The 27,096-nt window shown below is 33.4% G+C and overlaps 1 long non-coding RNA gene across 1 annotated transcript; it reads right to left on the reverse strand.

The window, feature by feature from the left end:
• Positions 1-381: 381 nt before the first annotated feature.
• LOC123568075 (uncharacterized) lies at positions 382-2,360 on the reverse strand. The gene is made up of 2 exons (XR_006691305.2): positions 2,275-2,360; positions 382-906 (listed from the first exon to the last, which is right to left on the reverse strand). It is a non-coding gene; the product is annotated as an uncharacterized lncRNA (long non-coding RNA).
• Between the last annotated feature and the right edge of the window lie 24,736 nt (positions 2,361-27,096).

Here is a 27,096-nt window from a genome sequence, read left to right on the forward strand (position 1 = left end):
ATCTGACTGTAGAGGACTCATTTTAACCAAGTTTATAAAGCAGTGTGGTGACTAAAGCAAATAATAATGTAGTGTATATTTCAAGATAGCTAGGATAAAGTATTTGAATGTTGTCACCAAAAAGAAATGATAAATGTTTAAAGTGATGGATATGATAATTACACCAATTTTATCATTATACAATGTATAAATGCATTGAAATGTCATACTATACTCCATAATTATGTATGTACAATTATGTGTCAAAGATAAATTTAAAAATTAATTTAAAAAGCACAGAAGTACATAGAGACAATTGTCACATTTCACATTTTCTCATTGACAATTTAACAATATAATCAATCACTGTATTTTTCTATACATGTATAAACACAAGATAGCCATATTTAGTTAGTATTTAATTTGAAATAATTGCATATTCACAAAATTCACAAGCATAGCCAAAAGCCATATTTGAAGAGGAGACTGCAGAGAATATTCTGTAGAAATAAAAGACCTCAAAAATGTCAATGTTAGACAACCATGAAAGGAAAAGATGAACAAAACTCTCTTAAATTGCTGTCTCATCTTCTATCAATCAAATTCAATTGATAGAAGGATGAATCCTTCCCACTGTACTAAAATTTAGTTTCTGATCGGTACTTTGTTATTTTTTCATCATTTTAAAGAACGCCAATTTAAATTATATGACACTGCAATGTAAGTACCTGATGTGTCTAAATGATGAAACACCAATCCTTGCCAAAAATGATAAAAGAGTACATACTCAGTATTAATTGTGACAGCTACTGCAGTTCCTAGATTACAAACAGCTTTTCCTTAGTTAAAAAGTGCACCAATCGAGAAGAGGTACATTTAAAGACCTGAATTTTCTTCATGATAATTTTTAACAAGATTTTTCACAACCTGAGAACATAAAAGATGTAATTTTCATTGTCATTTTAAAACAATATTTTCCTTTTATCTTGGAATTTTTGTATTTTTGCACAATGGCTTTCATGAATACTTTAAATCTGGTCTCTAAAAGAAATGACAATTGCACCATCTGAAAAAATACTATAATTTATGAAAAAACAAACAGGCGTTTAATCACTGAATATCTGATAGATATTCCAGTACCAAACCATAAGCTGACAAAGTACATGTATGTGAAGATGTGGTACTTTGGTCTAACATGTAGCTCTGTTAGATGGTAGATGATAGATGCTATATTCTTATGTTTTGTGACTATAATGAACAGAATTTGGTTTCAGTTAATATACTTTATAGTAGATACTTTAAGTTTCAGTATTTCAAGCTAACACAAGATTATTAAATTTGTCTATTATATTACAGAATAATTAAAATGAATATTTTGAATAAGGAATAGAAAAAAAGGCATTATGATTTAACCCAGTAGTATTGAGTGAATAACTATGGACTGAAAAACGGGAGTCTTATTTTAAGGACTGGATAAAAGTAATTCTTAATATCTATTAATAGTAGGGGAATGTCCGTGGAAATATGTTTTAATACAAATGGCATTAACATATGATAAAAATAAATGCTAAATTTTCTGGCCTGATTTAATGTAGAAAAATAAAATATTGTAAATGACTAAAATACTTGCCAATGATATATCTCTATCTATCTATCTATCTATCTATCTATCTATCTATCTATCTATCTATCTCTATATATTTATATGCCTCTGATGTTATTAACTAGTGCCCATTTATCTGGTTTAAATTTTGGCCTTGCGCGGTGGCTCACACCTGTAATCCCAGCACTTTGGAAGGCAGAGGAGGGCGGATCACGAGATCAGGAATTCGAGACCAACCTGGCCAATATTGTGAAACTCCGTCTCTACTAAAAATACAAAAATTAGCCAGGCGTGGTGTTGTGTGCCTGTAATCCCAGCGACTCAGGAGGCTGAGGCAGGAGAATTGTTTGAACCTGGGAGGTGGAGGTTGCAGTGAGCCGAGATCGTGCCACTGCACTGGAGCCTGGGCGACAGAGTGAGACTCTGTCTCAAGCAAACAAACAAAAAACCTAAAGCTTTTTGTGTCCATATTTCTAGTTATAAAAATGATACCTTTGTTATTTGAAAAGCAATATATGAAAACTATGTATTTGAAAGTTTTCCAGTTTTTGGTAGGATGAAGTAAATACCCTTTTATCTCTCACAGAATATAAGTATAAAACCTTGACAGAATATGTGGCACAGCTATTTGAGGACTCTGAAATGTAGACAGAAACAGACAGGTAAAGGTAGAACACTGTAAATTAAGGTACCTCCAGAACAGCAGTGTATCTGCCATTTTTGTATCGTTTAGTATCTCTTGGACCAAACTTAATTCGCTGGGGAACTTTACAGTGATCTGAGGGGCAAAACAAAACAAAACAAAACAAAACAAAATGTAAGGAAAAACTTAATAAAAGCTCAGAGAGAGAAGGAAAATAATATTTTGTGCTTTATTTTTATTTTTTCTCATACTATAGGTTTCTAGGCAACCCTGCAGTGGTAGTAGTGGTGACAGCAGCAGCTGCAATGATGGCAGCCTGCAGGAGCCAAGAGTGTAAGAAATGGAAACTTCTCTGTCTATTTTCTCTGGAGCTATAGATTCAGACAGTGAGGCGAAAGTCCTGCTGTCTTTCTCGTCTGCTCTCTCTCTCATTCATATCTATATCTATATGTCTATCTATATCTAATCTATATGAATATTTATATATTTATATTTACATATCTCCTTATTCCTTTTGGAATCAGAAATGGGTCAATTACAGAAGTGGTTGCATTCTGCCTGTAGGATTGAAAAAACAACAACAAGAAAACAATGGGGAAAACTGTAGAGAGGTGGCAGAGCTAGAAAAACCAATCCCATTGATAAGTTTGTGAACTACTGGGCTCACCTTTGGCCTATGCATGTAAAAATCTAATTCTAATTAGCATGCAAAAGACATTAAAAACTGAGCTAACAGATCTTTTCCCAAGTTCTTTACTAAGCTTTGCTGCATATATGGCACAGAATTGTATAGCAAAGTAACGGGTTTGAAAAATGAACTGACATTGGAACCATAGACCAGAGAATGAGGGTTAGATCTTGCAGCCTGAACCCACCCAGGTAAATTTCATAATAAAGCATGAATTTTACATTCTTCACAGGATTTTGACAAGACCCAGTGTTTAATAATGTAAAATTCAAAATGTCAAGATATAATCCAAAATTACTCAATGTATGATGAATCATAATATCAACTTGCTAGAAGAAAATGATCAAAAGATGATAGAAATGTAGGAATTATCTGACAAATACATTCAAATAAGCAAATAAAAACACTTTTGAAACAAATGTTATAATATAAAGTGTAAAAAGCACATAAAATATGAAGAAGAAAGAAAGGGTAAATTTAGAACTGAAAACCCCACTGAACAAACTCAGTGGAAGAATACAGATAAGATAGGAAAAAGTGAGTGAATGTGAAGATAGATCAATAGTTTTACTCAATCTGAACACGAGCCATAAAGAGACACAGAGAGAGAGAACAAACATTGAATAAATGTAACAAATAGACCTTTAGGGACTTGTGGAAAAAGGTCAAGAATTTGGAATTCCATAAGATTAGGCCAAGAGTATGTTGCTGAAACAATAATAAAATAAATAATAGATTGAAAGTCCTGCATTTGGTGAAAGACATAGATCTATTGATTTATGAGGCTGAATGAAACCCAAGCAGAATGAACACAAAGAAATATATGTTCAGATATATCATAAGCAAACTGCTGTAAACTTAAGTACATATCTTAAGAGGAGCCAGAGAAAAACAGTTCATTATCTATAGGGGAGCAATGATTTGAATGACCACAGACTCCTCGTTGAAAATCCTGGAGGCCAGAATAAAGGGGCCCAGCATTTTCTGAGTACTGAAAGAAAAGAGCTATCCATTCAGAGTGTTATTGAATAAAAATATACTCTGGGTCTATAATTTTTAATGTTTTAATGTTTTAATTGCAAATTGACAAATAGTTTTATATACAAATAGATGGTACAACGTGATGTTATGATTTATGAATACAAATTGGAATAATTAAATCTAGCTAATTGACATATCCATCAGTTACAATTATTTATATTCATGATTTTACGTCCATGTGTTATGTTTTTAAAAAATATATACTGTTTCAGAGAATGAAAACATAAGAGGTCACCATATTTTGGCCTCTTGCGTTAACAGTAAAGGCATTAAAGAAGGGCAGAAAATTGCATATTTGAATGAGGATGCAGTTTAACCTAAGTATGATAGGCATATTACTAAACACTTTTCTATTTTTTTTAAGTTATAGAATATATGAGAATGTCAAAAAATATAGCTATGTCAACATAATTATTTAAATAATATTGGAAAGTATTTGTATATATTTAAAGGGCAAAATTTTTGGTTTTTTTATTGTATATTGCAGAAACTGGCAACAATAATCAATTTAAAATAATTTTGGATTTCTGTATTCTATATTCACCAGAAGCTATACCAATTAAATGTTTATGTTACTCTCAATTATAAATTCAGTCTTTAATGTGTCTGTCAAAATAAACTGCTATAGAGATTTGTTAAAAATTACAAAAAATATATATATATACTCTAGGTCAATGATTCAATAAAGACATTTTCATATAAAAGAAAACTAAAACAATTTTTAGGTTGCAAAATACTCTAAAATAATCGTCCAAGAAAATTCTTCAGACAGAAGAAAAATTATACTGGAAGGAAACTTGCAAAATGCAGAATAAATTAGGAGAAGATAAAGTGTAAATATATGGTAAATACAATAGATATTTCCTCTCCTTTTGAGTTCTTTAAAATATGCTTGCAAGTTGAATACCAAAAATATATAGCACTGCCTAATGGGGGTTTCAATATGTACAGATGCAAAATATAAGATAACCAGGGCATAAAAGGAGGAAAGTAAAGTGGACTGAGTATGGTGGAAATACGTCTACATTTCAATGGAAGGGATAAAATTTTTAAATAAGCTGTGCAAAGCTATGAATGTATTTTACAATTTCTAAAGAAAAAGATCTTCAGTAGGTGAATAGATGGAATGGGAAGACATCCATATGATGAACTACTAGTCATCAATACAGGCAACAACTTGGATAGATATCAAAGGTATTCTGCTGAATGAAAGAAGACATTCTCAGAAGATTACATGCTATGTGATTCGATATCAGTGATGTTCTTGGAAAAAAATTATAATGAGGAGAACAGGTTAGTGGTTACCAGACATTACAGGAGGATGTGACTACATAAGAATAGCATAAGGGAGTTTTTTTTGAGTGATGGAAATGTTTTTTATCAATATTATATTTATATGTTTTAAAATTCGTAGAAATATATACCAAAAGTTCATCTTATTTAAAAAATAAGTCAAAAAATAAAACAATTTGTTTTAATTTAAACTTTTATTTTAGAGTCGGGGGGACATATGCAGGTTTATCAAATGGGTATATTGTGTGAGACTGAGGTTTGGGGTATGAATGATCCCATCATCCAGGTAAGTTAGCATAATACTCAATAGGTAGCTTGTCAACCCTCACACCACTCCCCACCTCCCTGCTGTAGTAGTCCCCAGTGTCTATTGTTCCCATCTTTATATCCATGTGTATGCAATGTTTAGCTCCCACTTATAAATGAGAACATGTAGTATTTGGTTTTCTATTTCATGTTAATTGGCTTAGGATAATGGCCTCCAGCCCCATCCATGTTGTTGCAAAGGACATGATTTTATTCTTGTTTATGCCTGCTTAATATTCCATGATGTATATGTAGCACATTTGCTTTATCTAGTCCACCATGGATGGGATCATCGATTGATTGCATGTCTTTGCTGTTGTGACTAGTGCTGCAATGAATGTAGGAGTACATGGGTCTTTTTGGTAGAACGATTTATTTTCCTTCGGGTATATACCCAGTAGTGGGATTGCTGAGTCAAATGGTAGCTCTGTGTTAAGTTCCTTGAGAAATCTCTAAACTGTTTTCCACAGTGGCTGAACTAATTTCCATTCCCACCAACAGTGCATAAGTGTTCTCTTTTCTCTGCAACCTAGCAGACTCTGTTATTTTTTGACTTTTTAATAATATCTCTCTCCGTCACCTTGGCTGGTGTGCAGTGGCAGCATCTCAGCTCACTGCAACCTCTGCTTCCTGGGTTCAAAAGATTCTCATGCCTCAGCATCCCAAGTAGCTGAGATTACAGGTGTGCACTGCCACGTCCGGCTAATTTTTTTTTTTTTTTTTTGTATTTTTAGTAGATACCAGGTTTCGCCATATAGGCTAGGCTGATCTCGACCTCCTTGTCTCAAGTGATCCACCAGCCTCAGCCTCCCAAATTGCTGGGACTGCAGGCATGAGCCACTGCACTCCAAGTATCCTGCAGTTTTGTTTTGCATTTGTCTGATGATTAGTGATGTTGAGCATTTTTTCATTTATTTTTTGGCTACTTGTATGGCTTCTTCTGTCTGTCCTCATCTTTTGCCCAATTTTTAATGGGATTATTTGTGTTTTGCTTCTTAAGTTCCTTATAGATTCTGGATATTAGACCTTTGTCAGATGCATAGTTTGTGAACATCTTCTCTCATCCGTAGCTTGTCTGTTTATTCTGTTGGTAGTTACTTTTGCTGTGCAGAAGCTCTTTAGTTTAATTAGGTCCCACTTGTCAAATTTTGTTTTTGTTGCAATTTCTTTTGAGGACTTAGATTTTTCACATTACTCTCTCTATACTTTTAGTTAGCAAAATATAGTAGTATTTTCAATCAGCCATATGTTATTGAAGTAATTTCAATACAAAAATCAATCACATCAAAGGTCCTGTTTTATTAAAAAATATATTTTTCTTTTATTTACTAAAATACATAAATATGTAATTTCAATCTATTTCACTGTGGATCACATACATTTTTCCCTTTCACATTATTCCAAGAATAACTAGAACTATGTAGAAAATGAAAATGCCATTTCCAATAGCTCTAAATTTACACTAAAAAATTCTTTGCCTATTGACCAAACTTGTCTATTTTCATGTACAAAATATTGCAATTTGATCCGGTTTATTCTAATCAAATGGATCACATTAATGTATAATCTGATGTTATTATAGGAAACTTGAATTTTAATGAGCCCTGCTTGATTTGGATGAGTGAAGACAGGCATAACACAATTGAGTCAATTAGCAAGAATTTTGTAATCAATGTTGATTAAGAAAATGGTATGATGGTATGTGCAGAATTTGGAGGCATTCCCTGGCTTGAACATTAATATAACGGGATAAACATTGGCATTTTAATGGTAGCACATTGCTCTGAAATGAAATGATAGATGTTTTGATACATGCAAATATTAATCTATATATCTTTTATTACACATGACTGGAAATCCATTGAAAGCAGATCTAAGAATGAATAAGTTGTTCTGCTTTCATCTTCCAGTAAATCATAATTATTAAAGCTGCTATTGCTAAATATGTAATAAAATAAATTTAGAATACAGATATATAATTATCCTTATTATACTTTTTTCCTATACATCACTAATGAGTATATATCCTGGCTTTGAAATTTTGTTTGTTTCATATCATTTGCACATTATATACAGTTGCTGTTCTGTCACTGTGCAGGCCGCTTTTCCCATGGAGAAACCAATGCACTTAACTGACTTACGTTTATAGATAAAATATATGCACATGTTTTCTATCAGTTCTTTATAGCATCAGTTGTTTTCTCCTTCATATATTCACTTTCACTTTATAAGCTATATTGGAAATAATTGTATTTTGTTTTCTTTTAATGTTCTTTTAAATTATAATTTAGTTAGCCCATTATCCTGTATCACTTAATATCCTTTTATTAATGATTTTGAAACATATGATTTCATGACATAGAGCTTAATTTTGAATATAAATTTTCTTCAGTAATAAAGACTTTGAAATAATAAAAGCATTGTCTTTATAATTAGGACTCATGCCAGACCTGAGAGCAACAATTCATATTAATTAACATGACATAAAGATTTAAGAAATTAAAATATGTCAGAGTTATGTTGCTGAGAATGATGTAACAATTAAATATGTAAAATTAAAAATGTGTATACAGACCAGAATAGTAAACTTATTTTGAAGGAAGAATCAACTTCTATTACATTCTGTATCTGAATAAATAACCTTCTCTCGAGTGATTGTGCCTGAGCTGATATTTTTGCGTGTAATTTAGAGTTCATCAAACAAAGGAACTGAAAATCAGTTAAAATATTATCTCAAATACTAATTAGAAATAATATAATATTAAAATATTATTTCTACTCATTATTTGAAATAACATTTTCTTTCTTATGTATTATAAAATATTATAAATACAATTTTGACTATAATTATGGGCATTCTTCAGGTTAATTTCCAGAGTGACACCAGTATTATTTTGTTGTACAAAACGAAAACCATTACATTTTCTCAGATGTTTATTGATAGGCCGATAATTTTTTCTACTCATTTAATTATTGATTAAGTGAAGAATTTTTGTGTCCAATGTTAAATTTAAATAATTAATTTTGCGAGCAGAATAATCAGAATACCTAGATGCACCTTTAATTCACATTTTTCCTAAGCTATTCTTGGAAAATCTCACCATATTATCAATGTTTATAGGAATGTTGGGTAGAATTATGATTAGTTTGAAAACCCTGAGAGTTTATAATAGAGCATCTCGTCCAGCATTGTGATAGACACTGGAATGATTTTAGGAAAAAGGAGAACAATATTTCTAACATAGAGTAGAACATAGTGTCTAAGTAATTTGCATCATGCTGAGTATCACAAAAATGGAAGTACGGTGCTACTATGAAAACATACAAAAAAGAAGTTGAATACTATTCAGTGAAAGCCTCTCTGGAGGATGTCTTACAGGCAGCATAAAGCTAGGTCTTGTTTTCCTATCCTGACTTATAAAACTGACAATCTTTGTGTTTAAACAGGTGTACAGCATTCATATTTAAAATGATAGCTCATGTGGCTGGATTAAAATATATCACTTCCTTATCTGTTTTTTCTTTATTTGCTCTTTCCTTTTTTCTTGCTTCCCTTGAGTTTAACAAGAATGTTTTATGATTTGCATGATATCCAAAATTACTCATAGCACCTTTAAAAAATGTTTTCCTTCGTTTTATTATATATGTTAAAAAATATGAGTTTACCTCCAGAGAATTTTTTTTTTTTTATGTTTTTGAGACAGGGTCTTTCTCTTTCTCTCAGGCTATAGTACAGTGGTGCTATCATGGTTCGCTGCAGCCTCCAATTCCCTGTCTCAAGTGATCCTCTCACGTCAACCTCCTGAGTAGGTGGGACCACAGGCACGTACCACCTCGCCTGGTTAATTTTTGTACTTTTTGTAGAGATGGGGTTTTGCTATGTTGGCTAGGCTACCTTCAGAGAATATTATACCACTACACATATGTAAAGATATTATAACTATTATAATTTCCAATTCTTCCTCTCCAGGCCTTTACCATCATTGTCGTGTATTTTATTATATGTATATTATAAAGACAATAACTGTTACCATTCTTCTGTAAACATTCAGTTATCTTTTAGAATAATTAAAATCATAAAAACAGTTTTATTTCACCTTTATTTATTCCATTTTGCATGCCTTTTAATTCTTAGTTTTTATCTCAGTTTATGTGACCTATGTCATATTTATTCTACTTGAAGAGCTTCCTTTAACATTTCTTGTAGAGTAGGTCAGCTGATAGTTCCTTCCCTCAGTTTTTATTTATCTAAGTTTTATTTCTGTTTGACTTTTGAATATTATTTTTATAGAACATTCTTCAAATTTCTGCTTGACTCCATTCCTTTGTAGATAGGAGTCTTTTTCTCTGATTTTCTTCAAGATTTCCTCTTTAACTTTGATTTTCAGCAATTTGAATATGATAGTTATGATTTCCTTCTTGGTATTTATTCTGCTTTTTTTCTTTGAGTTTTATGGGTTTGCAGTTTAATGTCTATCACAATTTTGAAAAATTTCCTGCCATTAATTCTTCAAATATTTTTTGTTTCCATTCTCCTTTCTTCTGCTTTGGCTATAGTGATTGCATGTGTCTCAGACCATTTGATACTGTCACACACTTTTGTATATTCTCTTCTGTTTTCCTTTTTTTTTTTTTCTCTTTGCATTTCTATTTGAGTAATCTCTATTGACCTGTCTTCAAGTGTAATAATTTTTTTCTCTCTGCTCCATCAAGTCTACTGGTGAGCCTGCAGAAGGCTGTATTTCTATTATGGTGTTTTGATTTCTAACATTTCTACTTTCTTAATTTTTAATAATTTCCATTTCTGTCCTGGAAGTATCTGTGTGATTGTGTATGATGTCAAATTTTTCCATTAGAGCCTTTAACATATTTATCATTGTTATTTTAAACTCTCTGTCTCATCATGCCAATATCTCTTTCATATCTGATTCTGGTCATGATAATAATTTTGTCTTTTCAGCCAATGTTTATTCTTACCTTTTTACATACCTCATAAATGTTTGTTTGAAGCAAGGCATGTTGTGAAATATATAGAGTTAAGTGAGTTTGAAAGTGAGTACACCTTTTCTTTTGTTAGGTCTTAATGTAAGGGTATTGCACAACTCCTTAGTCAGAGGTTGGACTTGGTATAAAGTTTTTACTGTCATGATTACTCTCAGTGCACTAGAAAATTCAAATTGTGCTAGTCATTTCTGGTGTTTAAAGTTTGAGCAAATTTGTGATTTCTCCTCTCTGGTTTATTTAATTATCCTCATTTTTGACTTTAGGTGTTCCTTTTATGTTGTTTCCAAGAGAGAATCTGTTTCTTGCTGCTTCTCCACTTGTATTCCACTGTTACTTTTATTCAATGCTTGCTTGAGTGATGGAGTGTGTGTATGTGTGCATGTGTGTGTGTGTGTGTGACATGGTGGCAGGCATGTTATCTGATGTTTTGATTAACCTTCAATCTTAGTTAGGTATTATAAAAGTGGATGTCAGTGATACAGCTCACAAAAGTGTTTCTTTCCCTTGATCAGAGGGAATGTTGAGCCTAACATCTATTATTATTCTTCACCTAAAAGTAGAGATTTTTGTTTGTCTGTTTTTGTTTTGTTTTTCTATCCACACCTCCCTCATTTGTACTCCTTTACTACCTTTGCTATCAGGCTACAAATTTTGTTACCCTTCCTTCAGTAGGGTAGAGTTTAAATTATTAGTAGAGAGAGGTGAGATGGGTCTGGGTAGTTTTGGCAGGAGCTACTGCTCCCATCATCCAGCCAACACGATGGTGGAAGCTTTTACTTAACTCTCTCTCAGAGTGAATGGTGAGATATCTTGAGGAAAGTCTGTAAGATACTGCAAACCCCCTATGTCAGTGGCCCGCAGGGAATCTTTACACTTTCACACTAACCTACATCCAAGATTTGGCCATTTGGTAAAAATGTCTAGCTGGATCTTCCTATTGCCATATGTTTCAGGTAAGCACATATCTAAGTAGTGTTTCTCCCTGTAAGCACTTACCTGTCTCCAAGTTTTCAATTAGCTCTTTGGATTATAACTACAGATCTCTGATGGGCTGAAGAAACACCATTAACTGGCAGTTTTTCCAATGTTTTCTTCTGGTGGTATGAGCGAAAACAATGTTCTTCCTAGCTCTCCATTTTGAGCTGAAGCAAAATATGCATATTGTGGCAGTTTTATTTCCTAACGTAATCATTTCCAACTGGACATCAACTGTTTCCAAAAAACTTTTGAAGCAACAGAGAGGTTGTAAAAAAAAAAATGTTCAATAACCCATAGAAGTATTTACACTAGACGCAGAGTGGTCCTTTCTCAATTTCATATGCAACTATTTAACCACATTTCCAATATATTGTCCTCAGTAGGTACTGTTTATTAAAAAAAAAAAAGTAATTCCCATTCATCAGGAAAACATAATATGCTTTAGTTGTTATAATGAATAATGTAACATTTTTGTTATTTGTTTTTCATCTTGTTTCACATATTCAGTCTTAGAGAAATAATTGCATACAGGAAAATTGTATCTGCTGTAGGTTAGATTTATTAACATACCTTTAAACCTTTTAATCAATTTATATTTCATTTGAAAAAGTCAATAAATTAACTTTAATCTACTGCTAATTTGCTTTTATTGAAATGCATATAACTTGTTATTGCAGCAAATATCAGTGACATTTTTAGAATCATAATGAAGAGATTTCAAATTACTTAGAATTCTTATTAGATTGAATGTGAGACCATATGAGAATATGCTATAAACTAAGATGATTTATTTTTAATTTAACTTAATATGTTGCTAAACTTAAAGCACTAGGGCTTAACAATTAGTTTCAAAATTTTAAATATGCCTAAAAAGTTAAATTATATATATAATCCTAGGAGAGATTTATTTTATATTAAGATACTCATTTATTTATAATTGTACTTAATTTAACATTGAGAAGCAAAGGAATTTATTAGAAATGCCATAGTAAATTGTGCAGTGTCTAAAGCTCAAGTGGTTTGGGTTGACATATTATATTTATCTCTATCTCTACCCCTATCCTTAACTATATCTATCTCTATCTCTATAGCTATGCCTGTACCTATGCTATATCTAGCACTTAGCTACCCAAACATAGACAGGTTTCTTAAATATCCCTATCTCCATAGGAATAGTTCATATCCTCACTTATAAAATATCCCTCTCTCTATAGCTGTTTAATCTCTTTAGGGATATTTAAGAATCTTGTTCATGTTTGAGTAGCCATTTAGTGCTAGATATCTACTTTATAGTTTTGTGAGATTAAATAATTTAATTCATAATAAGCACTTATAAATATCTTCATTAGACAGCTATCATGCTATTTTATTAGTCAGAATTTCTCAACTCCTTAGTATATGTAAAGTTCTATGGTAAAGTATTCAGTATCAAAAACAAGAATTAGAAATAACTGTGTTTTGTTAAAATGCAAAACATATGATAGACACTTCATAAATTTTACCTTCTCTTTTCACAACCCTGATAGGCAACTTTGAGATGCCTAGTTGGAAGTAAGTGGTAGTGATTTGATTCAAACCCAGGTTCTCAAGAATTCAAAGATTTTTTTTTAACATGTCAGGTGGCTATGGGTGAAATGATTGGTGCTGACCATCACTATTTTTTACCTTTTCTTTCTCAAATAACTCAGCTACTGGAGTTCTATTAGTCTGGACATCTTACTGCAGGAGATTTGGCTGGTCTTTTATAGAGCTTCACCGTATTTCCAAGATTCAATGACTGTAATCTTGCTCTTTTCTCTCTACAAAGTAAATTAGTGGGCAGTTTTAGTTTCCAAAAATATTACTGCTGTGAAGTACCTATATATCTTGATTAAATACCTAAGTATGCATGCTTAGTAAAGTATGCAAATAATTATTTTGGCCCATGATTCTTTGTTTATATAACACCAGAATAGTTCTCTAAGTAATTAGCTAATGTATACTTGTTCATCCAAAGAAATTAATTGAGCAATCACAATGCTGAGTGAGTTACACATTGTCGATTATGGAGAGAAACTGATAAAAGATAAAAAGAATGATGCATCAACATTTGAATTTTGTAGGGTTGAATGAGTTGAGCTTTCTTTTTATTTTAAAATGCAAAAAAGCGTAGAAAAAATATCAAGCATTCACACAAACACAAGTAAGTTTGAATATCTCATCTCATTTTCTTCCAATTACCAATGCAATTAAAGAACCTCTTATTCCATAACTAGTCCCAAGAAATAAGTATTGTTTTCTATATTATTTCAAAATTATAAATATTTTTATTTATTACTTATATACCATCCTGAACCTTGTTTAACTTTATGTTTTTGAGAACTATCTTGATTGATATTCCAGCCTTTGTTAATCTGTTGACAGGTATCTAAACCCCCAATTACTAAAACTTCTACTCTGGTTACTTGAGATTGTATAGATTTCATCATCTTTCTCCTTTCTCCAACTTGGACCCAATCTCTGTACTATGGATTTTATTTATTTATTTATTTACTTTTTCAGCTATACATTTAAATTTAAGCATAGCATATTTATTGTTTCTTTATACTTAGAATGGTTTGCATGTGGGAGGAGGAATTTTATCTATAATAATTCCCTCTTACTGCTTGGAATTGGGCATCATTTAAAAATATTTACTGTAGCACTATTGGGAGATACTGAACAAATGCATGGTCTCTGAACACAAGAGGTAAAATTGGTAGCTACGAAGATAAGAATTACCTACATATATTTTCCTTTCCAAATAAATTCATTTCATGATTTTTAGAAATCAATGTAGTGTTAGCAGGAGAAAAATATAGGGGAAATCAGAGGCATTCTTAGGAAGAAGTATTGACTCAAACTCTGGAAGTGAAAGAAATTGGTTTTTCTTATATGTGTATATATTATAAACCAAAATAGAATCTTAGCTTACTTTGTAATTTTCATATAGCAGAAAATATTAAGCTCAACATAGCATATTAAAAAAAATTTAAACAGCATAAAGCCTCAACTAATGTGCTTAATGTTAGACTCAATGACAAATATTTTTATAAAAATGTGTTTAAATTGTAACGTGGGTTATATATTTACATCTTTTAGAAAATGCTGACTATATAAGGTAAAACAATATTAATTTTATAACTCAGAAACTTTCTCTTCATAATATGATTGATTTGTAATTTAGAAATTTATTCATAAAATAGAAGACACAGCTTCTATTTTGCACTTGGAATAATTTGCTATCTGGGATTCCATATTTTTAGATTGGGCAATATATAAACATACTAAATTTGATATATTATACATGCATATTTAAATTATGAAACTGAAGTATGCATTCACCATAAAATATCTGTTAACAAGAATAAGAGGAAAGTATGTAATTCATTCTTCTTCACACTGAGCAATCTTTATCTTCATAATATTGAGATATTTTTTATTTGTAGTGCATAAAAACACTTTTATCCTGAATTTTATTTGTTATTACATAGTTTTCATATATATAATTTTGGCTTTTATATTCATTTTATTTTTTGATAAAAATTCACAGAAATAAAATTACTGGCTGAAATGTTATTATTATATGTGGAAGAGCTTGAATGACTGAAACACTTTTCTGAAAATCCTTTAGCAACTTATACTTGACCAGCACTATAAAATAAACAAGTTTTGTTGCAGACCACATAAGTAAAATTTTATTTCATATGTTTTTGATTACTAGTAAGGTTCAACAGTCATCTGTCACTATATCTCTCCTATACTACTTCCTTTCTTAGAAACACACTGAGCTTCTAATTCATGTGATTATATAGAAAAGCTCTTTACTCATGGCTAATTTATATTCCTCAAGATGATCCTTACCTGTGAATTTGGTAATTTTGCTGTGTAGTGAATTGTATGGTTATAAAATGTACTTGTCAATCAAATGTACTAATTAAGAATGATATTCTCATATTTTGAAGAGTTCTCATGGGTCAACTAAGAATTTGCCTTAGCAGCTATTAATCATAAATATTCCCCGATGACACGGTGAAGATATCAAAGTATTACACAATTTATATATTATATAAATATTCATATCACTGAAATAAAAGCTAACTAGTTGTTCTTTATTGCAGACTTTTAATAACTATTTCTGTACCTTGACATCATTAGTTTGTTATATAGTCTCATATTTGTATTATTGCTTTAAGCTAATAACCAGACAACTATAATTTTGATAATGGAAAATAAAAGGCAAAAATAAAAGAAAAGCACGGGCCTGTATATTAGTTCAAATTGTATTACTTCACCATTCTGCGAATTGTATGACAGTCTATCTTCTCTAAGAAATTGCTACGAGGTGTTTACTAATTATTAGCATAAAAGTCACTATAATTTTTCAGGTTATAATTAGTTATGGTGACTGATTCAGTTGAAGGACTCAGCTATCAGCTGTCTTAGATTATAAATGCAAGATATTATTTGCTCTCTTCCAGTCAAGGCAATTCATTAGTTATGCTGTTGGACAGCAGCTGTACCCTTTGAGATGTGATTTATTCAGATTCCCTCAATATTACTGCGGAAGCATGGGGAGATAAGTGATTTGATGAGGCTGTGTATTTACTGTCAAATACCATTATGTTTTGAATGTGCATTAACATTGATAGGACGTTTGTGTTTTAAAGGCAAAGGATTAAGTCAAATGAAAAAAATTCCAGAAAATCCAAGTGTACACAATCATATCGCCTATAAGCATACATTTTTACAGAATATTATAAAAATTATCAAAATGCCACTTTGCTAATTTGTTCATTTATTGTGAATAGCAGATACATTGGTTAAAATATAAACATAGAAGACACACTCATTGGAAATATAAGTTGTCAAATCTTTATCCACTGAAAATAACTGTAATTGTCCTATCATTGTAATGATTTAATTTATGTTTATTTTATAAAAGAATATATAAAAGAGAAATTTGACTTGGAATAAACTGTGAATTTAAAATGTCCTCTTGAAGTTTGAATGAACAAATCACATGCTTACAGTGTTTTTCCAACATTTACCTATAAAGTAACTGAAGAAAAATATTACCAGAATATATATCCTACTAATATATGTGTATATATGTGTATATATATGTGTATATATATGTGTATATATGTATATATGTACGCGCACACACACATATATATAATTTCCAGTGGCTAGAGGCTTGAAACAAATGCATTGCAGTGATGTTCCAAAATTTTGTCATTGTAATATTTTTCATCAATTTAGATTTTTAATATATATAGCTTATACATAGTATATACATACTCTTCTAAATATATGTGTGTGTATATACATATATATACACATATACATACACAACTTACCTCATTTAAGAGTGCTTCTGAGGTCCCCTTCTGCTTTTCTTCTTTCAGACCCTCTCACCTGTGAGGTCTTGCTGAGTTTCTGATGCCTAAATATCTATGTGACTATGTTTTTTCAAAAAAAAAATAAACACAATTTTATTATGGTAAGAACACTTTACATGAGCTCTATCTTTTTAATAAACTTTAAGTGTACAATACATTGTTGCTGATTATAAGTACAATATTGTACAGCAGATCTTTTTTTAAACCATTGATCTAGCCTAGTGCTTATGTAACAGAAACAGAAAGTTAGTGTTGGCTATTGCAGTCACATAGAACATGAAACAGCCAATGCTCAAATCTGAGCCTTTGGAGTCTATGCTCAAAGCTCATGACATTCTTACAGGCTCCTTCAAGAAGAAAAGAAATGTTCCAATGACCATATATTCAGTATCCTATTAAGGAATGCAAACTGATGATTTGGCCATGGCTGTAACTACAAAATATAACAGTTCTATGTAGAATAGTTATGAAAGTATATTTCCCTTATATTTATTAAGTTTATTTACAAATGATTTTCCCAGCATAATTCAGATTTTTTTTTCTTTTCACAAGATCGATCACTGTCAGTTTCAAACAATCTGGAGAAATAAGCCAAATGACAAAATGTGAGGGGCAGAGGAAGCAGGAAGAAGCAAAGAGAGATAAAGAGAATTGCTTAGGTTAGGACTTAGAGTTTGGCAATACCAACAGCAACCACCACAAGACCGAAATCTAAGGTAAACTTCTACAAACATTAGTTATAGACCTTTCCACATTCAAAAAGCTGAACTAAGAAATTTGAATGCAATATGGTCTTAAATGTGTACTTTCTGGAGGAGGAAACATACATAAATATTTACAATACAGTAAAACGAGAACCTAAAAGTTGGTGAGAGATATAGAAAACGGCAATTAATTCATCCTGAGGTTGGAGAGTAGGGTTATTTTTGAACTAGGCCTTGAAGAAGGAATAAACATTACATAAAGAGAATAAGGATAATGGGCAGTGAAATGCTCCAGGCAGAAAGACAGTCATTCTCAATTAAATATTAAATATCTATCTTTTTAGAAGTCATAATTGTAATAAAAGCTAACATGTAAATCTTTGGTATGTGCCAAGCACATATATAACTTACATTTTTAATCATTTGCGAAGGACTGTTTTTTTTTATTGACTAACTCATACAAATTGTATTAACTCATTTAACCTCTCAACAACCCATGAGTTTGGAGTGGTTTTACACCATTTTATAGACAAGGAAACTGACTCTATGTTGTTAATTTCCCCAGTACATCCATGACTAAGCAAATGGTAGAGCCAGTGAACACATCCAATCAAAGTTACTTCAGAGCTAACATTTTTAACAGTATTTTACTCTGCCTCCTTTAGGGTAATACATAAACCTATGACTGTTAATGAATATATATCATCTATACTTACCAACAGTAAACAGAGAAAAATCTAAAACAGAGCTTTCTTAAGCCATCAACATGCTGTTATTCACAATTAGAAGCTCAAGAACGTCAAATAAACTTTATGAAAAAAGTGGAACAAAATATTTTATAACCAAATTGCTTTCATATCCACACACAGTATTTTGCAAGTTCACTCACTTGAAAAGTAAAGGGTCTTTGGTAGTTGCTTACGTAAGATTAGTAAATCAATACAAGAAGAAGAATAGAAAATGCAGCTTGGTTATTATGCACAATTTGCTCTGATTGTATGGTTGAGGGAAAAACTTCCTCCTAAGTGAGTGATACATATATCATGTAAATATATGTAGATTTTAAAACATAAACTTGAAAATTTGGAGTAACAACATAGAAAATAACGCAAAGCATTTTAGTGACGTGACAAAATTTTTCCCATCTTTGGATTAGATGTTAACACTGTGCAAGAGTATTAATTATATTCTCTTAAATCTAAGAATTCTGGTAATGCTATTTTAAATTGATAATTTTAATTATCCCATGATAGTTCTAAATTCTAGAAGAGGAAAGGATCTTACAATAAACTGAGACTGATGCTTTTTCCTCATAATTTGTTTGAGAAAGCACAGATATCATTCTTTGATTAGTACAAAATCCGTGAGTCTTTGTTGGGTATGGGCATAGAAGATAGTTTCCCCCAAATTGTACCTAGTATTTTTCACTTCATTCATGGCATATTTTAACAAACAAAAGGTCTTAATTTCAGCTGAATTACATGTATTTTAGTTTTCTCTTTGATTTATGCTCTTTGTGTCTTATTTAAAATATATTTTTCTAACCAAGGTCACGAAGATATTTTCCTAATATATATCATAAGCATTATATGATTTTGTATTTCTATTTAGATTTATGACCCATCTGGAATAATTTTTGTATATAGAGTGAATTAATTGGAATAATACTAATACGTTTTTCCAAATGGATATCCAACTGATATAGCACATTTTATTTTTAAAGATATTATTTAAATAATTCATGGTACTGCATAGGGATCTTTTTATAAGTCAGATGACTGAATATGAGTGGTCTGCTATGGGACAATCTATTTGGTTCCTCAAATCTATTTATTTACCATTGTGATGATACTACCCTTTAAAAATTTGTATAAATTTAAATTTTAATTCCTCTAAATTTGTTCTGCTTAAAGTTTATACTTTTCTGTGCTGACATGTTGCTTAATGTTATAAATCAATTTATTGGTATTATGTGTTATTTTTAATGTCATTGTAAGCAATGTAAAATGTTTACTGTATTTATTGATTACATATGTTTAAATTTATTTAAAAATGACATTGAACTCAACAAAACTTCTGGGTTGTTAATTCTAACAGTGTGTCTTTTAATTTTAGACATCTTCAACATATATAATCTTGTCATTTGAAAATAATGATAATCACATTTCTTGCTTTTTTTTTTTTCCTGCTTGATTGCACTGTAAATATCTTACAGAAAATGTTTAAAATAATGAGTGATGATGGCAATCTTTTCTTGTTCTGGCACTTAGGGAACAAATTCTTATTATTTCACAATGAATCATAATATTGTGGTATTATTTTAAGATACCCTTATCAGACTAAGGAATTATTATTCTATTTCTAGATTGCTCAGATTATTATTTTGTTTCATTTGATCATAAATATGTATTGATTGTATCAAATTCTCTTTATGCATTTGTAGCACTGATTATATATATTATTTTAAATTTAAAAAAATTTTAAATGTTGTGGGCACATAATAGATGTATATATTTATAGGGAGCTTGAGATGTTTTGATATAAGTATGTAATGTGTAGTAACCACATTATGGAGAATGGGGTATCTGTCTCCTCAAGCATTTATCCTTTGTGTTACAAACAATCCAATTACACTTTTGTAGTGATTTTAAAATGTGCAATTAAGTTATTATTAACTATAATCATCCTGTTGTGCTATCACATAGTAGGCTTTATTCATTCTTTCTGTTTTTTTCGTGTGTATGCTCATTAACTATCCCCACCTTCCTCCATCCCCTATCCTCAACACTTTTCTCAGCCTCTAGTAACCATCCTTCTACTCTCTATGTTCATATGTTCAATTGTGTTGATTTTTAGAGCCCACAGATAAGTGAGAATACACAATATTTGCCTTTCTGTGCCTGGCTTATTTCAATAACATTTAACATAATTATCTCCAGTTCCATTCATGTTGCTGCAAATGACAGGATCTCATCCTTTTTTATGACTGAATAGTAACCCATTATGTGTATATACCACATTTGCTTTGTTCATTTATCTGCTATGGATGCCTAGGTTGCTTCTAAACCTTAGCTATTGTGAATAGTACTGCAATAAGCATGGGAGTGCAGATATCTCTTCAATACTGGTTTCTTTTCTTTGGGGTACATACCCAACAGTGGGAGTGCTGGATCATATGATAGCTCTATTTTCAGTTTTTGAGGAAACTCCAAACTGTTTTCCAGAGTGTTTGTACTACTTTACATTTCCACCAACAATGTATGAGGATTTCATTTACTCCACATCCTCACCAGCATTTGTCATTGATGGTAGTAGCAGCCCATCTGGAGTGGCTGCTGTGAAGACACCATCTGCAATGAAAAGAGGTGTGACTGGGACTGTGGGCTCCATGGAGCCAGCAGGAACTGGGAACAGGTGGGGGGAGCTGGGTTCCCTTCTGAGTTGGTGGGGCAGGAGCCCCATCCTCCTGGGCACAGCTTCAGCTGCCCAGCTGCAGCTCTGGACCCAGGCATTGCTGTGCTCTTGGGGTCCAGGGAAACCCTCCTCCCACCGCAGACACAGAAGTGCCTGCTCCCTCTTCCTGGCCTCTCCCCGATCCTGGCACCCACTCCAATTTCAGAGCAAAGTTGTAGCTGAGCTCAGGTGCTGTCACAACCTGGCCAGGTATGCATGTGCTTGGGGCAGCCCTGATATGCCAGCCCCCGCCGTCTCAGCCCCGCTCTGGACTTTGGGCATGGATGAGCATGTGAGGGAGGCCAAAACGGGCCTGAGAGCAGTTCAGTGTGGGCCTGCAGGCAACTCTCAGTGCAAACAGCCTGGGTGCTGTGGATGACATGTTGATGGTGGCAGGCAGCAGACAGGCTCCTGGGCAGAAAGGGACAGGTCCCCAGTGAAGCCCCTTCTTCAAGCCAGGGACAGCCTGAAGCATGGGAGCTGGGCTGTCAGTTCTGGTGGAGTCCACTGCCAGGAGTGAGAACTCATAGTGCTTTTTCTGGACCCACCCTTGGTCACCCATGGTTTAATCAGCATGGACTTCATCCCTTCTAAAACTCATTAAAACCCTGGACTCACACAGACTCAGGCAGACATTAGGATGAACTGCCTGCAGATAGGAGGTACCCACTCTGGGTCCCCTCTCCACTGAGGGCTCCACAGCCTGTCAGACTGTGTGGGCAAAACAAGCCCAGCAGGCATGAGCAATTCTCAGGCAGAAGGTGCCACCGGTCACAGAGGATTCAGGCTGGCAAAACGACACCCCAAAGATCTCATTATTGCCTGTCTTTTGGATATAAACCACTTTAACTGGAGTGAATGATATCTCATCGTAGTTTTGCTTCACATTTTTCTGATGATCAATGATGTTGAACACCTTATTATATGCCTTTTTGCTATTTGTATACCCTTTTCTGAGAGTTGTCTATTCAAATATTTTGCCCACTTTTTGATTGGATTATTAGATTTTTCCTATAGAGTTGTTTGAGCTCTTTATATATACTAGTTATGAATCCCTTGTCAGATGGGTAATTTGCAAATACTTTCTCCCATTCTGTGGCTTGTCTCTTCATTTTGTTGATTGTTTCCTTTGCTATGCAGAAACTTTTGAACTTGATGTAATCCGATTTGTTCATTTTTGCTTTGGTTGCCTGTGCTTGTATGGTGTTGCTCAAGAAATTTTTGCCCAGACAAGTATCCCGGAGATTTTCTCCAATGTTTTCTTATAGTAGGTTCACAGTTTGAAATCTTAGATTTAAGTCTTTAATCTATTTTAATTTGATTTTTGTATATGGCAAGAGATAAAGGGCTAGTTTCATTCTTCTGTAAATGGATATCCAGTTTTCCCAGAACCATTAATTGAAGAAACTCTTTTCCTCAATGTATGGTCTTTACACCTTTGTCAAAAATGAGTTCACTGGAGGTTTGCAGATTTGTTTCTGGGTTCTCTCTATTCAGTTACATTTGTCTACGTGTCTATTTTCATGCCAGTACCATCCTTGGTTCTCAGTTATTTTCCATTTGAATAAGCTTTCTACTCCTATCTCTTTCTTCACCTCCACATTAAGGCCAATATCTCTTCAATTTGCCCTATTAGGCTATTTTTTTGACCCTGTGGGCTTGCTTCATTTTTTAAATTATTTTTTATTTTGCCTCCTCTGACTGTATATTTTCAAATAACCTGTCTTTAAGCTTACTCATTCTTTCTTCTGCATGATTAATCCTGCCATTAAAAGACTCTGATCCATTCTTCAGTATGCCAGTTGCAATTTTCAGTTCCAGAATTTCTTTTAAGTCTTAAAATAAATTTTAAATTTCCATTCTTCTTTATTTTTTTGCTTATGTAATTTGTTCATTAAATTCATCTGATAGAATTCAGAATCCCTTCTCTTTGTTATATTGAATTTCTTTGAATTTCTTCAACACAACTAGTTTGAATTCTCTGTCTGAAAGGTCACATATCTTTGTGTCTCCGTGATTGGTCACAAGTGCCTTATTTAGTTTGTTTGGTAAGGTCATATTTCTCTGGATGGTCTTGTAGCTATCGGTTGTTCATCTGTGTCTGGGCATTAAAGAGTTAGGTATTTATTGTAGTCTTCACAGTCTGGGCTTGTTTGTACCCATCCTTCTTGGGAAAGCTTTCCAGATATTCAAAAGGACTTGGGTGTTGTGATCTAAGTTGTATCTGTTTTAGGGTTCACCCCAATCTCAGTAATGCTATGGTTCTTGCAGACTTGTAGAAGTACTGCCTTGATTGTTTTGGACAAGATCTAGGAGATTTGTCTGGATTAACAGGAAGAAACTTTTCTTCTCTTCCCTTACTTTCTCCCAGTCTCTCTCTCTCTCTCTCTCTCCCTCTCTCTCTCTCTCTCTCTCTCTCTCTCTCCCTCCCTCTCTCTCTCTGTCTCTCTTTGTGTGTGTGTGTGTGTGTGTGTGTGTGTGTGTGTGTGTGTGTTTTCTGAGCTACCTAAAGCTGGGGATGGAGTGACACAAGCACCCCTGTGGTCACAACCACTATGACTGTGCTGGGTCAGACCTGAGGCTAACATAGCACTGGGTCTTGCCCAAGGCTTACTATAACCACTACCTTGCTACTGTCTGTGTTTGCTCCTGGCCCTGGGGCTCTACAATCAGCAGATGGCAAAGCCAGCCAGGCCTGTGTTCCTTCAGGGCGGTGAGTTACCCTAGTCCCTGCATGAGTCAGTCATCCGAGAGTCAGAGACTAAAGTCAAAAATCTTAGAAGTCTACCTCATGTTCTATTGTATGTAGCTGAGCTGACAGTCAAATCACAAGACACAGTCCTTCCCACTCTTCCCTCCACTTTTCAAAAGCAGAGGAGCCTCACCCTGCATCCTCCGCCACCACAGGCTGAGGAACGTAGCCAGACTACTGCTGATGTTGCCTTAAGGTCCAAAGGTGCTTAAGTCAGCTTGTGATGATGCTGTCTGGCCTGGGACTCACCCTTTAGGGCAGTGGAATCCTCTGTGACCCGTAGCATATCCATGAATTCTGTCCAAGAGTCAAGTCCTGGAATTGGGGATTTTAAGAGTCTACTTGTTGCTCTTCCCCTCTATGGCTGTGCTGGTACCTAAGGTGCAAGACAAAGTCTCCTTTACTTATCTCTCTGCTTTTCTTAAGCAAAAAGAGTTTTGCCCCATAATCACCACAGCTGTTAATGCACAGTCTCACCTGTAGCCAGTGAGCCTCAGAGGCTCATCCAAGGCCCTCAGTGTATTACCTAGGTATCATTGCTGGTTATTCAGGGCCCAAGACCTCCTCAGTTAGCAGGTGATGAATGCTGCCAGGACTAGAAGACAGCATGTTCCCTTCTCACCCAGGATATGTCTAGAAATGTCATCCAGTAGCTAGGACCTAGAAGGGGGCCTCATTACTCTGAACAGTGCCTTGTCTTGCTGTGGATTAGCTGGCATACAAGATGCAAGACAAAGTTCTCCCCACTTTTCCCTCTCTCTCCTCAAATGGAAGGAAGGAATATTTTGAGCTGTGATCTGTGTAGACTGAGGTTAGGGAAGGAGTGATTCCAGCACTCCCTTAGCCGCCCCAGCTGGTGTCTCAGTAGGTTGTGTACCTTCTCTCTACCCCCAAGTCCACCTGTCAGCCTGGTTTGGCACTAGGACTCACCAAGAGTTGCAGTCCTTATGGTCAAGACTACCTTTAAAGTTAACTTAGAGACCCAGAGCACTGTAGCCCCCAGTAGTGAGGTTTGTAGGAATTCAAGTTTCAACTGCTAAGATTGGCAGTGATTCAAATCTGACTAGGGCTAGTTAAATGTTCCTCTGTGGGCAGGCATCAACTGAGTTTGGTCCAGTTTTCCTTTTTGCTCTAACACGACAGCACTTAATTTAGTGCTTCACAATTTCTGTGTTCTTCCTCCTTCACTGCCCAGAGGAATTCTCCACACCATGCCACTGCTGCCAGGAGGGTAGAGAGGGATAGCGTCTGTAAATCCAGACTGTTATTATTATTTTTTAACTGCTTCAGTACCTCTTACAATTATATGGAATTACCACCAGGTACAATGAGGGCTCACCTGATTTTTGGTTTTTATAAAGGTGTTTTGTATGTGTATCTGTGTCGATAGTTCTTAAATTGGTGCCCTTGGGTGGGGTGGGGTGGGAGTTGGTGGAGATTTTCTCTTTCACTATCTTGCTCTGCCTCTCGATTATATAACTTTAAACATTATTTTAATATCTAGAATTTGGCTGATTTTTGTATTGTTAAAGAAATTTTGCACTGGTGAAATAAACTCCATTTTGTAATTATGTAGAATACTTTAAAAATCTTTCTCTGTTCATTTTTTTTTTGCACTTTGCTTGAGATTTCTTTCTTTTCCATTTGTAAGATAGATTAACTTAGAGTTTTCCTTTCTTGTAATGTCCTTTTCGAGTTTACCATTTAGTGAATTCTGGCCATATATCGTAAATTTGAAAATGTTCCTCTATCTATTTGTTTTCTGATAATTTGTGTAAGATCAGTGTTTCATTATCAGAGAGATTAATCAATAAAGATTGGTGACTCTGGTGTTTATGGGTAGATTTCAAACACTGATTCTCTTTTTTTAATGGCCGCCGCATTACTCATTACTAGTATTTTTATTTTGTGTTAATCATACTCAATTTGCTGTATTTCCTTTTGTCTGTCTTTCTCTTTATTTTCCTGTCTAGGTATTTTCTACCAACTATTAATAGTAATCAGTTATAATAATTACTATAATAATTAGTAATTACTAATTATGAAGTATATTTTATAGTTTTGGAGTTTCTATTTGATTCTTCTGTATACTTTCTAGTTAGCTTGTGAAATGCTCCTTTTTATTTCTCTTTCTGAACACATTTATTCAGGTCACTTTAAAGTCATTGTAAATCACCTTCAGCAATTGGAGCACTGTTGATTGATTTCCATTTTTCCCTTGGTTCTGAATTTTATATGATTATTGACTCATGTACATTATGTGTGAAAATATGAAGGCTCTGAATGAGTTTATAATTCCTTTCTGCCCAACAGTTTAGAACAGAGATCAATCCCTTGCTTTAATCAGAGATTGAGTGGGTTCTAGGGAATTTTCAGGTTTGTGAAACTTACTCTATATCAGGTTTTCCATATGCTTATATCCAGAGCTGCATTCTTAGGAAATAGCTTATTTTCAGAGTGAAAAAAAAAAAAAAAACAAAAAAAAAAACTGAGAAAGTCCATCTCACATTACTTTGGTTTTGTTCTCTTTGTGATCTTGGCTTCCTAAGATCTGGCTGCCTTTCTGGTTCTCCGATGCTTTTAAACAGACCTTTTGCTCACTCATTTACTTCCTACACGGATTTCATTTCCCATCAAAATCAAAACTTATTATTTTTTAAAAAAGGTTTAGATTCAGGGGTAAATGTACAGGTTTGCTATATAGATATATTGAGTGATAGTGAGGTTTAGGCTTCTAGTGTACCTATCAACCACATATTAAAAATTGCACCTAACAGTTGATGTTTTAATCCTCATCCCCTTCCCCCAGCCCCCTTTTAGAGTCCCCAGTAGGTATCATTTCCATCTTTATGTCCATGTGTACACATTGTCTAGCTTCCACTTTTAACTGAGAAGGTGGACCATTTAGTTTTTTGTTTTTGAGTTATTTCATTTAGCTTAATGGTCTCCAATTCTATCCACGTCGCTGCAAAAGATATAAGTTTATTCCTTTTTAGGGCTGCATTGAATTCCACTGTGGATATATATATTTTCTTTATCCAATTTTCCATTGATGAAAACTTACATTAATTTCATGACTTTGCTATTGTAAATAGTGCTGAGATACACGTACCAGTGCAGGCAGGCATTTTTTGATATGATGATTTCTGTTTCTTGGTTAAATACATAGTGTTGGGATTGCTGGGTTACATGGTAGTTCAATTTTTAGTTCTTGAGAAATCTCCATAAT

Source organism: Macaca fascicularis, chromosome 12 (assembly GCF_037993035.2).
Source record: "Macaca fascicularis isolate 582-1 chromosome 12, T2T-MFA8v1.1".
Taxonomy (NCBI): domain Eukaryota; kingdom Metazoa; phylum Chordata; class Mammalia; order Primates; family Cercopithecidae; genus Macaca; species Macaca fascicularis.